Genomic DNA, 18,272 nt, shown 5'->3' on the forward strand with positions numbered 1-18,272 from the left:
ACATTGCACCTGTATACACTGCATCTGGCCACACTGCACCTGTACACACTGCATCTGGCCACACTGCACCTGTACACACTGCATCTATACACACACACACACACACACACACACACACACACACACACACACACACATGAGCGATCCTGGCTGCTCACTTTCTCCTGTGTTCAGTCTGGAAACTCAGCCCATGGTGTGGCACTGCCACAGTGGGTGAGCTTTCCCAGTCTAACCCACTCTAGAAACTCCCTCATATCTGTGATCAGAGACTTGTCTTTTAGATGACTCTAATCCTGTCAAGTTGACAATCAAATTAACCGTCCCAAAATGCAGCATTGTTGAGATCAGACTCAGCGGGGCTAACTGTGGGAAGCAGACAGAAACACTCCTGAGCCTGCTCCTCAGGCTAATAAACACCTTTTCTTTATTGTGAAACATCGCATACATATGGAGGGAATAACTGAGACATAATGTCCACCACTCCCTGCGTGGATATCATGTTCACTGAGAGAAGTCCAGCTGCCCTCACTCTGAGGGCCACTTGGCTCTAGCCTTCACTAGTCTACTGCCCAGTAGTCGAATGACTGGTGCTTCATTCACAACCTGCTGCCCTGCCAGCTCTCTGTATGCATCTGACTTCCAATTCCACAATGGTTTCCAGATTATTTTTAAAAACAAACTAACTTGAAAGCAGGCTGGCAGAACTGCTTAGCCTAACAACCTAAATTCTGTCCTTGGGCCCCACACAGAGGAGTGACGTAACTGACTCCTACAAGTTGTCCTCTGACCTCAACATGCATGCCATGGAACACGCAACCACATATGTATGCATGCAAAAAACAGAAATAGGTATAATAAAATTCTTCTAAAAACTTAAAACCATTTATTGGCATGTAAGTGACATAAACTGGACACACTTAATGTATACAAACTGTTAAGTTCGAGGGTATGCACATACTCTTGAAAACATACCACTATCAAGGCCATAAATGAATCTGTCATCTCCCCGAGGTTTCTCCCATGCATTATTACTATTGTGGTAAGAACAACAATGTGTGATCTACCCTTCAGCAAAGCTGAATTATACACCATACTGTCAGCTGTATGCCCCTTGTGGAACCCAGCTTTCCAGAGCTTACTTATCATTTTATGTAACTTGACTTTGTCTCCTTTGACCCCTTACCTCCAAATGGTTTTTTTTTTCTTGTGCATACTAGCTGTCTTAGGGTTTCTATTGCTGTGAAGAGACACCATGATCACAGCAACTCCTGTTAAGGAAAACATTTATTTATGGTGGCTTACAGTTTCAGAGGTTTAGTCCATTATCATCATGGCCGGAAGCAAGGCAGAGTGCAGGTAGACATGGTACTGGAGAAGTAGCTGAGTGACCTATATCTTGACTTGCAGGCAACAGGAAGTGATCTGTCTCACTGAGCATGGCTCATGCATATATGAGACCTCAAAGTCCGCCTCCACAGTGACACACTTCTGTTGTTTTTAACAAAATCTTAATCATTTGATTTTGCCAATAAAGACTTGAGAACCAGATGCTGGGGTGAAAGCCTACTAGCTCAGAGAGGCAGAGAAAAACACCCAACTGACCTGCCTCCTCTGCCATCATCCCAGAAGCCTCCTGTGCCATCTCAAACCAAAAGGAACTCCCAAACTGAATGTTCCCCCTTTCTACTTCCTGTGAGTCTCTCTCTGTCCTCCTGACTTCCTCTTACTCTCTCTGTCTTTTTCTTGTTCACTTCCTGCCAACTGGTTGCTTGCTCTGCCTCTTGACCTATGATTGATTTTATTTAATCCTGTTTACATTATTCAGGCAGAAAGCTCTTAGATTAAAGGTGTGTGCTAGGGCTGAGTCAATCCACAACTAGAAAGGTTTATCCAGTAAATAACACAATCCAGGGGATCACAGCGTGATTGAATATCTTGCAATATTCCCCCCCTTTTGTCTAAATAAAAAGGACAGGTTTTAACTCTAACTCAGTAAAACTATTTATAATAAAGAAGCTATTTCTGCCTAGTTTCCCACAACATTCAGTTTGGTTGTATTTGGCAGTTTTAGAATTAGGTATTTTTGAGTTCAAAGTTCTGTGAAATGTTAGTGTCAGTTTCATATGAATGCAGCAATTTGAATGTCCTGAGCAGTTGGTAGTCTGAAGCTGACCTTTGGGTGGTGTTTGTCAACTTTGTGGTAATCCTGGCTACATAGAATGCAGCAGTCAACTCAAAGGCGTCCACTGTTTGCAGAGAAGCTCGGGTGGTTGTAGCAGGAATCTTTTTTTTTTTTTTTAACAGTTCTCGCCGGATCCTCAGCTGGTCTTGTCTCCCCAGACTGGAGGTCTCTGAGTCCTCATCCGGAATGGGTCTCAGCTGAATTACTGCTCAAAAGCCTGAATGCTTAACCAGCCAAAATGCCTAACCAGCCAAATGCCTCTAGTTTCTGGTCCTCATGCCTTATATATCTTTCTGCTTTCTACCACCACTCCCTGGGATTAAAGGCTGGCTTTCTGGGATTAAAGGCGTGTGTCACCATGCTTGGCTATTTCCAATGTGGCCTTGAACTCACAGAGATCCAGAGGGATTTCTATCTCTGGAATGCTAGGATTAAAGGTGTGAGTGCCACCATTTTCTAGCCTTTGTATCTAGTGGCTGTCTGTTCTCTGACCCCAGATAAATTTATTAGAGTACACAATATTTTGGGGAACACAATACCCCCACAGGTGGTTTTCTGGTGGGAAGGGGCAGCCACTTGGTCCAGATGGTGGCATGGTGCTGGTACTAGACTGGGGCTCTGAGCTGGCATTTCAGGCCAGTCAGCTGGAAGTGGGCGATACCATCTGGCCAATTTACTCTTTTTCTTGGGACATTTTCTCTTGATGATCTGTCCCTTTCCTTCAGATGTTTAACTTGTCCAGTGGTCTCCGGATTCCTTAGTTGGATGCTTTTATTCTCTTGGAAAGATAAAAGTAAAACCCTGCCGAAACCCTAACTCTGGGGGGTTCCTTTTTTTTTTTTTTTTTTTTTTTTTTTTTTTTTTTTGTAGGTTATATCTTTCCTAGGGCAAAATGTATTTTGGCAACAGAAAAAGTATTCTTTCAATTTTTCAATTCTTTCAACAGAAAAATATTCTTTCAAATTCTTTTGAAATTTTGAAACTAAATATACCTTAGTATGTGTGAATAAATATACCCATGTTCTCCTTTCTCTTTATATATATAAATTCAAGGCTTATGTGTATTTATTTTTAGATCACAAAGTACATTTACTTTGAATTTCAGCCTGCCTTTTGCGAAAGGCTTTTAAATTTAAATCACTGTAATTCTTATGTGCCTGCCTCTGTCTCCCAAGTGCTGGGATTAAAGGTGTGAACCACCTCCTTGCTAAGGATTCCTTATAGTAGTTCTTCTCATAGGGTTAATTTGGTTCTCCATTTCCCCTTATTTTTTAGTGTTGGGGTAAACTTCCAAGTTTTCCTAATGTATAATCTATCATGCTTGCTAATTTATTCTGAATTTGTTCCCTGGCAAATTTTAATATGCTAGTCTTAACTAAACTTAATGCTAATTTGTCCACTATTTCATTATTTTCAGGCGTTTTGTCTGTCTTGCCTGTGTGAGCTACATAAAATTTGACATCTTTGCTAAGTTTTGCTGGGTTTTGCCATTTCCATTCACGCCTCCTACAACCAGATATCTTTGCCATTTATCTGCCAATTAGTGGTTTTCCATTTTGATGATCACCTTTGCACACACACCACAAATTGGAGACGATAGAGATTTTCCTTCTGCTTTCCTAGTTGTATGTCTTATAGCCGATAGCGCGGTGCTGATTTTTGGTTCATTGCCTCAATGAACCTCAGTATTGGCCATTGCATCCCCTGGTCTATAGTCTGTTGCTTTCCATTGGTTTGGTTCCATCAGTGGTTGATGAACCACCAGTAAACCTTGCCTTAGCCAAATGCTGTGACCATTCCATTGGTTTCCACTGTTCAATAGTGCCTCTCTTGGGGGAGGGGTTTAGACAAATGAGCTATTTTCTCAGTGCAGGAAGGCACAGACCCCTTTGTTACCACATCCTGGTCATGAAGGAATTCAGACAGATACCAGTGCCACTCTAATAACTTTCCTTTCACGGCTTTGGGTGGTTGACAATGACTGAGTGTAAGATTCTCCATGCCTTGTAAATTGTCCATATTTTTTCTCAGAGAATATTTATTCTCTGTATATGGAGAGAATCTTTCAATAGAAGCCAACAGGCAAATGTTGGTGGACTTCTTTTTGCTCTTATGAAGAGTCCTCAGTTGCCAATTTACCAATAAACATTATATCCATAACTAGGATATTCTTTGGTTCAATAGTCAGGGTTGTATGCATGGAGGAGAGCTTACCATCAGTTGCAAAAGCTGCTCTTTATTCCTGTCCCCATTGGAAATTAGCTGCCTTTCTAGTAACCCTTAGAGGTTTTTTTTTTGTTTGTTTTTTGTTTTTTGTTTTTTTTTTAAAAGTCTGTAAATATGATATGCAAACATACCAGTTGGGAGCTTCGTCTGAGTTTTGTCCCAAGGTGGTAGGATTGAAGGCATGCACCACCACCACCTTGTTTACTGTAACTCTAGGATTTAGAAACAGCTAACTTACAGAAATCCAGCTGTCTCTGCTGGGATCAAAGACATGGACTATCATTGTCCTGCTCAAATAGTTTATCTTAGCTCTTTATCACTTCAACTCTTAGAGATTTAGAAAATGAATTTGAACTGCAGTAATTCTTTGAATTTACTTAAAACTTTTTAAATGTCTTAACTATGTTTTCAATATCAAATGACAAAAATATCCTATTTATTTAAGAAGAAAGCTCAAAAGTTGATGTCCCAGATGGCCTGGGCCACGTGGCAATCTACAGTTTAACATTCTAACATGGAATTAAGACATGTGGTTTAAGAAAACTCATTTTTCCTTTCATGCCAGTAAGGCAAGTGTGCCTTTGATAAATTATCATTAAAAATATTGTTTTTTATTTTTATTTTTTCATGCCTGATCAAATGAATGCCATTTGTTAGTCTTTATAATTAATTTATTTTGAGTGACCAAGCTGTCTGATGGACTATCTATCACCTCTCCTTATTCAAGAGGTCTCTCCTGTTGGAATCTTGTTCTTGTAAAGGTGTAGTAAAAAAGCAGTATTTTAAGTCAATCGTCATAATAGAGCATCCTTTAGGTAATAAAGAAGGCAAGGGAATTCTAGGCTATAAAGAGCTCATTGACTGCATCACCTTATTTATGACTCTTAAATCTGTTAACATTCTCCATTTTCCAGATTTCTTTTTAATGACAAATATCAAGGAATTCAAAGGACTGGTTGATTCCTCAATATGTTGAGCATTTAGCTGTTCCTGCACCAGATGTTCTAAGGCCTGAAATTTTTTTTATGTCAAAGGCCATTGTTCTACCCACATGGATTTGTTAGTTAACCATTTTAAAGATAAGGCTGTTGGAAGCTTTAAAAAACCAACACCTGTTGTGTCCTGCTTATGTACAACCTGAATGGTCTGTGACTGTTCTTGATAATACCTTTTAATATTTTTCTCAGAAGCGTTCTCTATTTTATGGTTTGTTTCTGAGATTGGAGGATGTTCATCTGTGTTTTCCATTGCTGCAACAAATCACATCCCCATAAATTCATGGCTATGTTAACCACATGTGGCTTTAATTTTCTTATTTGTCCTTCTGGCCCTATATCCTCAATCCATCCTGCACTTTGTTTTACCTGAGATAAAGTTCAAATCTTTATCTGAATATTTGTCTCCTGAAGAGGCCAATGTAGATGCCAAGATTTGGGTGAAATTATTGTTGATTTGCTTGTGTGTCTACTAAACCTTCAATTTCAATGCCATTTATTTGTATTTTTAGCTTTGGTCTATGACCATTTATAGCTGTTTGCCAAAATACTTGTTTTATGGTCTCTCCTGAATTTTTTATCTACTGAAACTGTTCTGCCCTTGACTATATCCAGAGCAGTGTTGTTTTTGGCAACAGGAATTAAATCCTTTAATTGCTCTGTGGGTGAGTTTCTCTGACACTGACAGGGAATGATTGAATCAAATTTGATACTGGGGTCTGTGGGAGGCCCCATAAGGCATATCCCAAAGGCAAAGGGTTGCCTTGCCTGTTCCTTGTTGGTCTGCATTCATTAGTCCAATGCAGGCCTTTATTACACCTTCTACATACCCCAGAAGGCTGGGGCCTTCTTTTTGGATTATCTCTAGAAAAAACATTGTTTCTAGGAACACCTGGCCTACCATCCCTTTTCAAATGACCTACCTTACCACAATTAAAACAACTTAACTATGATCTGTGTTTGTCTGTATTTGCCAGATGCAGTGGTAGCTCTGAGGTGAGCCATCCCAGGATCATGAGGCAGAAAGATGTACAGATCACAGGCTTAGAAGATGTACATGTAGGATAGACAAGGGTCACAGGGCCTGAATCCTGAGTCACCCTGAGATTGTATGTTCTGATTCTCTCAGTCACATCAGTCTTCAAGGTAGCCTGAACATGAGATTGAAGGTTGGTCAAGAGATGGCAGGTACCTAGAGACCACGGGGGGGGGGGGGGGGGGGGGGTGCCTGTGGGGAAGCGTCAGGCTCAGCCCCTTGTCTGGGTCCAGAAGTGGATGTCCTGGTGTCACTAAGGTGTGGTTGATTGTGCCTGATGGGAGGGTGGTGACTTGAGATTTTCTTCTTTTTGTTTGTTTAGGGTTTTTTTGTTTTTGTTTTTTGTTTGTTTGTTTATTGAGACTGGGTTTCTCTGTGTAGCTTTAGCTGTCCTGGAACTCGCTCTATAGAATAGAGTGGGCTGGCCTCGAACTCACAGAGATCGGCCTGCCGCCTCCCCCCCCACCCCCCAACCACCTCAGTGCGGGAATTAAAGGCACCACCGCCCCCGCCCGGCTTGCCATTCCCACCTTCTTATTCATGGAAAAGCATTGTTACTTGCTCTTTATATCTCCAGCTTTTTGAACTTCTGAAAAATTATTACATTTTTTTTCCTTGGGAGAGGAGTGTGTACCACAGTGTGTGTGTAGGTCAGAGGACAACTTGTAGGGTTCGAGTCTCTCCTTCCACTACGTGGGTCCCAGGAGTCGTAAGGCTTGGTGGCAAGCGCCCTTACCCACCCACCCATCTCGCTGGCTCCTACACTCTTTATTCCAGTTATCCTGACATGGCTCACGGAAGACTCACCTGTTAACTATGCTGAGCACACCCTCTTAGTTTTACCTGTATTTCATAACTTAGTTACGGGGAAAACAAAAACCAAACACCTTACCATTGTCCCAGAATCTTACAGATGACATGTCTGCCGTGACTGCACAGGAATCACCGAGCACTGACAGATACACTAATAAGGGTCAGCCAATGTGTCGCAGGGTTTGGGTGTGGCGCTCACACTCCCGTTCGGGGGAGGGCGGCTCTCACAGCGTTGTGTATTTGTGGAGAGTGGTGCTGTGGCACACTGTGCATGACTGCACACCTGGACCTTTGAATGATGTCGAAATCCGTCACCTTTTGCCACCCGTTCCCTTACTCCTTTATCTTTTAGCCTGAGCAGTTTTTGCTCCTACCGTGAGTCAGGCCTCTTGTGGCCTTTCCTAGGAGAGCGAGGAACCCGAATCACTGTGGACACCTGTACATTGCTAGGGGACTTCGCCGCCTCTGGCCGTCCACACGGCATGTCCACTCTTGCAGTTCCAGACTCTGCCAGCAGGTGGCAGCCACACACCGGTGAGACACTGGCGACTGAGGCTGCCCTGCTCAGAAGGGTCAGAAGGGTCAGAAGACTAGAACCCGGCGGTGATGGACCCGAGGAAGTAAATGAAGGCGGAACGCGTAGAGCAAGACTGATTACTTACTTCCAATCTTAACTCTTCTAATCTTCTAGCTTCCCAGTCTCATGCAGTTTCGTTTTAATTTTCTTACTGAGAAAGACAGATATGAGTCATTTGATGGGAAGGAAGAGGAAGGAAGTTACTGAGCACCAAGCACAGCACCACATAAACACTAAGCATACAGTACCCTGGAGGCACTGGGACGCCATAGAAACTTACTATCATGTTGTTGAGAATTAATTGCAAACGAGGCTTTCTACACGTTGAGGGTCATTTCGCTTTGTTATCCCTGTTCCTTGCTTGGTAGAAAGGGGACTGGAAACTTTACCAGCCGGTTCATAGACTTACACAAAGCCGGTCCACAGAAAGCTCCGGTTCTCTGTACTCGTGGGCTGTCCTCCCAGGGTCAGGAAAATCAAAGGCAACAGTTCTGCCGAGGTGACAAATGAGTCTGTGTCCTAAAGACAGTCATTGCCCCCACCCGCAGCCGGCATACCTCTCCGTGCTCTGTGCAAAGAGGCCAGCCGCTCCATTTGTCCCGGCTTTATCAAGCAAGCTGTCAGTCTAATAAGAGATTGACTGTGCAGAAGAGGGAGGCGAAGGAGAAGAGTCCCACCCAGCGGGACACTGCGTTTTGCTCCCCTTAAAATATTCACAAACACACAGATGGGCCTTGCTGCATGGATCATTCATTGATCGATCATCGTTTACCTTTTAAAGGTAACCTGAAACTAGCCTCGGCTACCATGGCCCTGAGTAGTGTTGATCATGCTCTGAGTCACAGCTGGATGCAGCCCGCTGTGGCTTAGGGAAAGGCATGGTGTTCCTTCAGAAACACACGGGTACTGAGTGCTGTGTTTTGCAATGCTTCTTTACCGAGCTGTAGCTAGGACTGTGCCTTCATTGAGCTCTCATTTCTGCCTGAAGAGCAGGGAAAAGTGGTTTCCAGCGACAGTAAATGAGGTAGGAGAACAATACCCACATCCCCCCCCCCCCATTTCCCATACCTCAACACCACCTCCAGGGGTGCTCTGGTGTGCAGGAATTTCCCAGAGGACAGCCAGGTGAGGTGTACGCAACTATAGTCCCATCACTTGGGAGGCTGAGGCAGGAGGATCACAGATTCAAGGCCAGTCTGTGCTGTACATCAAGAACCTGACTCCACCCTCCACCCCCACCACCAAGGATCTCTCCTTGATCGATCACCTTTTCGGTTTTAAAGCCACCCTAGGTGACCATGGACACTCAAGAGTGTTGCTCAAACTCTGAGTCACAGCTCTGACACAGCCTGCTGCGGTTTAGGGAGAGGCAGAACCATGGGCTGAGGCAGGAGGATCACATGTTTTAGCCAGTCTGGGCTTACTAAGTGAGAGGAGAAAAGAAGAAAAGAAAAGAGAAAGATGACAGTCTGGTTTCTGTGTCGGCAGGAGAGGGAAGGAGTGTCGGACACAGTTTTCGTGAAGGAACTTCCAGTGATGGGCAGGAGGAGAGGGGTAGAGAGACCACATCAGGATAAGAACAAAGGTTTTAAAATGCGTGTGTCTTAGTTAAGGTTTCTGTCGCTGTGATGAAACACCATGATCAAAGCGACTTGGGGAGGGAAGGGTTTATTTGTCTTACACTCCATATCACTGTTCATCACTGAGGGGGGTCAGGACAGGAACTCAGGCAGAGCTGGAACCTGAAGGCAGGAGCTGATGCAGAGGCCATGGAGGGTGCTGCTTATTGGCTTGTTCCCCATGGCTTCCTCACCCTGCTTTCTTATAGATCCCAGGACCACCAACCCAGGGATGGCACCATCTTCCAGGGGCTGGGCCCTCCCCATCAATCACTAATTAAGAAAATGCCCTCACAGTCTTGCCTGCAGCCAGATCCTATGGAGGCATTTTCTTAATTGAGGTTCCCTCCTCTCTGATGACTTTAGCTTGTGTCAGGTTGACATAAAACTGTCCAGCACAGGGAGACTGCCTCCATGGAGGGGTCACTTACTAATGTGAGACAGGAAGGGAGAGGTATGTGTGAGGAATATAAGGCTAGGAGGTCCGTTATTGTGTGATCATAAAATACTTACCTAACCCTAGAAGTGTAGCCTCCTCCACAGATGCAATTAGAGTATAGCCTATTGCTTTCAGACTGCAAACCCATCAACGGGCTATTATACTGAATACTGTAGGACGTTATAATACGAATTTCACAGTTTTTGTTCTACTTATTTGTGTGTGCATCTCACATGTGTGCAGGAGCGTGCATGGTGAGTCTCGCGTGTGGAGGTAAGAGGACAAATTGGTGAGTCAGTTCTCTCCCTCCGTCCTGGGATCCAGGTGTCAAACTTAGGTCGGTAGGCTTGTGCAGCAATGTCTGTGCCTGCCGAGACCTCTCGCCGGCCCTGTAACACAGTTCTTAGTGTTGGAGTATCTAAACACACCAAGACAGAAAAGGTTCTCTAGAGGTAGAGGGTGAGAGGGGTTTTTCAGCTCCGTTACAATCTTACGGGTCCACCCTCAGCTACGTGGTCCACTGCTGGCCAGATGTTGCTATGACTTTGTCCTCAAATTGGCCATGGGAGGTACTCAGACAAGCTTCCAAAAGTGGGTTGTGGCGTAGCAGAGGGGAGACCAGGATTGGTGTGGACTAGTTTTGAATTACTGAAAGCTGAGTTTGAAAAAGTGAGTGAAGACAATTTTTTTTAAAGGCCTTCTGAGAAAACAAACAAACAATGTGGGGCAGTGACCGGAGAACACTATTATTGTCTGTTAACAGGGAAAGCTGTACGTCCACGTGCTAATGGGGAGAATTTTGGTAAAAGGAAGAATGTGATAACTTGAGAGAAAGAGATTGTGGGGAGCAACTCTGGAGTTTAGACAGTACAGGGCCAGAAGAGGGGGCTGGAGCCCCCTGAGCTGGAGTTTGTGATCCACTTGATGTGAGCGCTGGGAACTGAACTCTGGGCCTCTGGAAGAGCGGGGAGCAGAAGCAGTTTTCTAAATTGTTCTATTATTAGTAAAAACCCGGGAGTCAGATTTTGGGGTAAAATCTTGATAGATAAGAAAGCAGTGGAGGGACAAACAGCTGACCCTCCCCTCCACCTCCCAGATCAGAAGGGCCCACACATCTTTCTAATCTACTCTTTCCTGTGCCTCTCTATCATACCATATCCTGGGTCCTCCAAAACCTCTGTGACTAATTCCAGTCAGCTAGTCATCGACTCTGCCCTCTGATTCAAGGTTAACTTTATTAACAGTCTTGGACTGTTACAGTACAACCAAATATACTACAACATTTCCATCTTTTTTGTCTAAATAAAAAGGAAAGATTTTAACTCTAACACAGTAAAACTGTATACAATAAGAACAATTATCAGGTAAGAATTACATTCGCAATATCCAGTCCATTTGTATTTGACAGATTTGGAGAAATTACTCTATTATCTAACCTATCTCGATGAGTCCAAAGTTTTATACCTAAACCACTTTCTGCCATAACTTGTATTACCATCCTAAAAATATCATTTTAGACCTTAAAACGTTTTCTTATATGAATAACTTAAGCTTTTATGTCTCCCAACCTTATAAACTTTACATCTCTTTTGTAAGTTTCTTTTCTGAATTTGGTAACAAAGAAAACAAAATAACTCTCTAATCTTCAGCCCTATCAGAGACCTGAGAAGGACAAAATATTACCTGAGTAAACAGGCATGCAGAGAAAGCAAGCTCCAAAACTATAGAAATGAGCGGCATCTGGCTGCCTGGACAGTCACCCAGTTCCCTCTGCAGCACTGGGGCATCCATCTTTAGCCTCCAGGCCTTCTGTTCTGTGAAGCAGGACTTTGGAAGGACTGTCCTACCTTGTCATGACAAAGTATGGCAGTTGTCTTCTTTTTGTCCTGCTTGTCCAGTTTGGACAGCATATTGTCAGCAGTTGAGGTGAGGGCAGTTTCTTGCCCAGTGGCTAACTTTGCCACAAGTGAAGCAAACTCCATGGAGTTTCTTTGGTGCTCATCATTTTCTCTGAAGTAGATTGGTGCTGCCAGGAGCAGACATGTCTCACTGTCATGAAAAGCATTATGTTCTTAAAACATCTTAAATGCCATATTCTGCAAATCCTTGAAGTGTTCTAAGATGACCTATCTATCTAAAATATATCTGTTTGACCTTGAAAACATACCTAGCATGACTACAAGTTTGATTGTTATAGATGACTATTAACCTGCATTTCTTAATTACATTAAATAGTTTGTAATAATAACTTTCAAGGACTAAAGATGTACATTACATTGTTAGATGAGCTGTATAGGTACAATACTTTGAACAAGAGTGTATGTATGTATGTATATATATATATATATATATATATATATATGTGTGTGTGTGTGTGTGTGTGTGTGTGTATGTGTATAATATTACAACAAAAACAACCTTAAATTTGTATCAATATGCAAAAATCCATACCAACATAAAATATTTGAGACTAGTAGTTGCTTTTTAGTTTAAAAGTAGATTCAATAATCTACCCTTTTATCCTATCATTCCTACATCCCCCCTTTTTATCTTTTCAGAAGAAGATCCCTGAATCAAACCTCCTTTGCTTAGTTTTCTTCCTGACCATGACCAATGACAGCTTGCAACTAACCCAGGTAAACAGTGATAAACATCCATAATCCACCAAAAGACCAAAACCCACCCTCTCACCTCTTGGGAATGTGGTGCTGTGTTCTTAAAATTACTTCCTGCTGCCTGGGGTCAATGACATCTTTAGGGAACCCTGAGAAAATGGAGACAATGGTCAAGCTCTGGGAGAGCTGGCTGTTGTTCATTCTTGGTGCAATGGGAAAGTGGAGGGCTTATCTAAAGTCCTGGCTGGAGTAGTCTATGAGGCTGGACCATCTCAGCTAACCGCTTGGAAGTTGTCCTGAGCAGTTTGTAGTCTGAAGCTGATCTTAGTATGGTATTTGTCAGCTTAGTGGCGTTATCACAGTCCAGGCGGATTCATCACTGCAGGGCCCCGTCATCTTCTTGGAGACCTCAAAGGTCACTGCTAGGAATGGTCATGGTTCACTGCAGAAAACTTAAATATTGTAAATGTCATGTACATCAGATGTCTGAGAGGTTAAAGGACCACACTCTGTTAAAGACAGCCAGGGTACACAAACTTAGTTCCTAGTTATCTGCTTCTGACTCAAGCCTGAAATCACATACAGGAAGCCAGATAAAGCTTATTTCTAGAATTAGTTAGTATTCTATATGACCACTAATATCACAACAGAACATTTATATATAGATATATAATAATCTTATAAACTTTGAGATAATATTTATACCTTAAGAAAAGTTTTAAAGAGTCAAAATAAAACCAAAGAATTTTGAGATTAGTGGCAATAGAATAGTCTCTTAATTTTGGTTTTTCTTCTGTCCCATATCAGGTGACTCTTCTGACATGAGACAGAGACTTCCGATTTTCCTTTAACAAGCATGCTTGGGTTTAGAGAAGGACAGCGCCATGCTCCAACTCCAAAGCCAGCTTTAATTTTTAATTGAACTGGGACTACAAAAAGACCATTTGCCTTTTATGTCTGTAGAGAACAGCAGAAACAAACATTTGGGAAGATGTATGGAATTCTATCTTGTTGGAGGTGTGGTATACCATTAGGCCAATTTACTCTTTTTCTTGGGACATTTTCTGTGGATGATTTGTTCCTTTCCTTCAGATGTCTCTGTAGTACGAATTCTAATTGGTCTTAATAAAAGCTGAAAGATCAGAGCAGCAAAGCGGCAACCACGATCGAGACAGGTGTGAGTGAACGCAGCAGCAGGAGGATGGCAGAATTGGAGAGGATACAGTAATCCGTCAGAGGTGGGTTTGACGCTCCTCTCTGCCTTTAAACTGAGCTACACTGGGCACAGAACACACAGCAAAGACAAACAGCATTGCATTTGCACCAGAACTAGGAACCCCACAGTGTGACAGGTAGTATTAGTCTGAACAGGTAGACAAATTTAAAGTCAAATGCTTATGTTTGGGGGGCGGGGGTGTGTGCCTTCAAAACATCCTTTTATCCACCCTCCCCCACAGCTAAAATTTCATGATAAAAGCTGTGCATGCCCAGAATTCCTGCCTGCCAACTCTACAATGAAAACTTAGCATGCCCATGTTCCTGCCCGTTTAACCTTTTGAATACTCCAGAGCTCCATAAGCTTGAGCTCGGAAAGTCCCCAGATAGTTCTGCCATCTTTCATTCTTGAACTATGACTTTAAACTGAGCATGCTCAGGAATGTGCCTACCCCCCAGCATGTTTTCCTGAATGAGTCTGCATAGGCTCCCTAAATGAAATCCCCAGGGTTCCTGCGCTTAAGGAGAGCGTTGCTTTGGAAACAGTGTCTTCTGTAATACTGTAATACATCTCTCTCCAGTCTTCCATTTCTTGGCCATGCTTGTTTGGTATCTTTGCACTTACCAAGATACTAACGTATTCCATTCAGTTCCAGGCTCACAAGCTGCCTCTGTGGTAGTCTTTCATTTGGGAGCTCACGCTACTGCTGCAGGCGTCTAGTAGGTTACACCGCCCACTTCAGGCATTCAGTAGGTTCCCACTTGTAGTCCAAAATACTTCCGTTTAATTTCGAGTGCTGGGTGGAAAGATATTTGATTAAATTATTGTCCAGTAATGACAAAGGGGGTGATAAAGAAATAAGACTGAAGTTGTTTTCCTGGATATCTAAAAGTAAAGAGTTTTCCCGGAAATACAGCATTGAAGACAGATGGGTAGTGAGGCAGACAGGTACAAGCAGTCTCTACCCATCTTAGCGCCAGGATGTTTAAAGGATTATTAGATGAGATAATGATGTGTGTTTCAATTGTTTCCTGGAGATCCACATAGAAAGGGTACAGTGGTTCACATCTGTAATCTCAGCATTCAGGAAGTGGAAGCAGGAAGCCAGGAGTTCAAGGCCAGCCTCAATACAGTCTGTTTTTGCCAGCCTGGCCATATGAGATGTCATCTGGACCCCACTCACATGCCAGTGGGCATAGCTGGGTGAATTATGAGTCACTCCAGCAAAAGTGGACAACAAAACAAAATGGACAAAATATATATATTAAAGTTCATACCATAAAAGTTTATGGTCCTACTCTCTCTACTTCTAGCTATATTTGCTTGAAAATATCCATAATAAATAATAAATACTTTAGATCATAGGATATGATCTAAAAAAAAAAAAACCTGAAATAATTCCCCTAAGCATTGAAATTGTAGTATGAGTGTGTCCCCAACCACATTTCCAAAATTTCTAAAAATTTGCATTTCCAAATTGACCATTGCTGCTTCTTGAATCCCATGATTTCCTTTTGGATCCATTTTTTTTTTTTTTTCTCTCATCAAATTGTATTTGTGGTTCAGGCTCAGCACTGCAGTGTGTGTGTGTGTGTGTGTGTGTGTGTGTGTGTGTGTGTGTGTGTACGTGTGTATGTATGTGTATGTATATGTGTGTATGTGTGTGTGTGTGTGTGCGTGTGTGTATGTGTGTGTGTATGTGTGTGTGTGCGTGTGTATATGTGTGTGTGTTTGTTTGTGTGTGTGTGTGTGTGTGTGTTTGTGTGTGTGTGTATGTGTGTGTGTGCTTGTGTGTGTGTATGTGTGTGTATTTGTGTGTGTGTGTATGTGTGTGTGTGCTTGTGTGTGTGTATGTGTGTGTGTTTGTGTGTGTGTATGTGTGTGTATGTGTGTGTGTTTGTGTGTGTTTGTGTGTGTGTTTGTGTGTATGTGTGTGTGTTTGTGTGTGTGTGTGTGTGTGTGTGTGTGTGCAGGAAATAATAAGCCTTCTCTATGTTAAAGACCTCTGAGACTTTGGTTCTACACAGGAACCCTGGGACGCCAGCAGCTCCTGGTATTGCCACGGTGCCTCCTGATTTTAACCAGCAGCTCTCATGTTTGATGGACTTTTCCTGTAGGTTCCTTTTAATAGGTTAAGGGATTTTTTTCTTCTTAATTGTAGTCTATGTTTTTGGGTGGTTGGGAGACTTAATTATGGGTTGTATTGATTATAACTCAGTAATTTTACAATCTATTGATATATGAAGCTTTACCGATCTCTATTTTACAATAAACAAAAATGTAATTACATTATTATTTGAGTCAAAAGACGAAATGACAAGAATTCCATCTAGTTTTAATCTTAGTTGAACTTATTTTGTTTCTAGAGTCAGGCAATTCTTCATCCTATTAAAAAACAGTAAATGGGGGCTGGAGAGATGGCCTAGTGGTTAAGAGCACTGACTGCTCTTCCAGAGGACCTGGGTTCAATTCCCAGCACCCACACGGCAGCTTACAACTGTCTGTAACTCCAGTTCCAGGGAACCAACACCCTTACACAGGCAAAACACCAATGCACAATAATAATATAAATTAATTTTTAAAAAATGCTTTAAAAAAACAGTAAATGTTCCAGGAGCAGAAACGAGTTCTAGGGCAAGAAGAGTTAAAGAAAGAGAGACAATACCAGAAATCACACTGTTCGCTTGCAAATTACATCTTCATAAGGCGCAGACAGAGAGAGCGCTGACAGTGACTGACAGACAACATCAGGCTACTTAATGTTCCTCCCTCCTCCCCCCTCCTCCCTTTCCTTCCTAAAATATATTTTTATTATTTTTTGAGAATTTTATACAAAATATTTTGACCATACTCACCCCTACCCCGATTCCTCCCGACCCACTCCCACATCCCTAGCTACCAAACTTCATGACCCCCCATTTCTTTTCAAGCCACTGAGTCCAATTTGTGCTGCTCCAATCCTCTAGGGTGTGGACTCTTCCCTGGAGTGTGGTCAGCCTACCAGGGGTTACACCCTGCCTCTCCCAGCACTTGTCAATCCACAGTGGCTCCTCGGTTAGAGGTGGGACTTGGGCCCACTCCCCCTCTGGGTGCTGAAGTTATGCCTGGCTTGGTCTTGAACAGGTCTGTCACAGCACTGTGTTCCCATGAACCACCCTCTGTGTTCAGAAAGCACTCTTTCCCTGTGGTCATCCACCATCTCGGGTCTTAGAGTCTTTCTGCTGGCTCCTCCTTGATGATTCTTGAGCCTGGGGGAGGGGGTGGGACACAGATGTCCCATTTAGGGCTAAGCACCCTTCAGGTCCTTATCCCCTGTGCATTGACAAATTTTAAATCGCCGTCTAGTGCAGGAAGAAGCTTCTCTGATGAGGGCTGAGAGATGCACTGAGCTACAGGGGTAATGTTAAGTCATCAGAGTTAATACTACTTTCTTCCTTTCTTGAATATCAAGCGCTATGGTTAAGGCGAAGGAAATTATCATTCCCCTCAAGGCAGGCCTGCTGTGGAAATCAAACTGTGGCCCCAAACCTGATAAACAGGAATAATTCCATTTGGACTTCCTGTTGGATCTCATTGCAAAAGCTTAACCCCCAACAATGACTTCTTGTAATCTGTTGTTTACTTGTTTATTTTAGTGCCAGGGTTTGACCATGGAGCCTACCCCACTCCAGCCTCCTGTAATTTTTAGCAAACCACTTTGAATTGCTGAGGTAAGAAAGCTGCTTTCTATTTTGAGTTAAAATATATTGTTGAGTTTTATTAGCATCAATTTGTTTTCAGTGTTCTGTTATAACCTTAAAAAAATTCCCTTTCCACCTTAAATTTTAATAATCTCTCTCAATCTCTTTCTCTCTCTTATTAATTAATTTTGCCAGATTTTTGTCTATGCTATTATATTTTTCAAAAAATAGCTCTTCCATTCTTGGACAAGTCAGGACCAGTCCCAGAGGGGGAAGGGGAGTTGGCCCAGGCATATGTGTAATTCTCCCCATCCATTGTCAGGGCCTCGGTGACTGATTGCCCTTTGCTTGTGAACTGAGTTATCAGGGGCCTGTCATATTTGCCTGGCCCGCTCATTCCACATCTGGGCCAGGTGTGTCAGCGCGGTAGATTCTGGTGTCCTTGCTTCTGCTTTGACAACAGCTTGTTCTCTTTCAATGTTTTCAGATGGCTTTTTGGTGAGAGTTGGGAGAGAGGATGGCACTGGCCTCATGCTCACAAGGAAGAAGAGGTCTTGTAAGTGCATTCCATCAAACTGAGCCCACTTCTGCTTTTAAACACTTTATTTATTTCTTTGAGAATTTCATATGACGTGTTTCGATCATCCTCATCCCCAACACCTCCCAGAGTCACCCACACTGCCCCCAATTCTGTATCTGTTTGTTTGTGCTGTCCATGTGTACTTCTGCGTGTGAGGTCATCCAGTGGGATGTGGTCCACCCTCTAGGAAGTATATCCCAAGGAAGACAGGCTTTCCCTCACCAAGAAGCTGTTCACAGTGAGGGATAGGAGCCTTCCCTACTCCATGCTAGAATGCTGACTGGCTTGATCTGG

The sequence above is a fragment of the Peromyscus leucopus genome, chromosome 9 (genome assembly GCF_004664715.2).
Source record: "Peromyscus leucopus breed LL Stock chromosome 9, UCI_PerLeu_2.1, whole genome shotgun sequence".
Classification (NCBI taxonomy): domain Eukaryota; kingdom Metazoa; phylum Chordata; class Mammalia; order Rodentia; family Cricetidae; genus Peromyscus; species Peromyscus leucopus.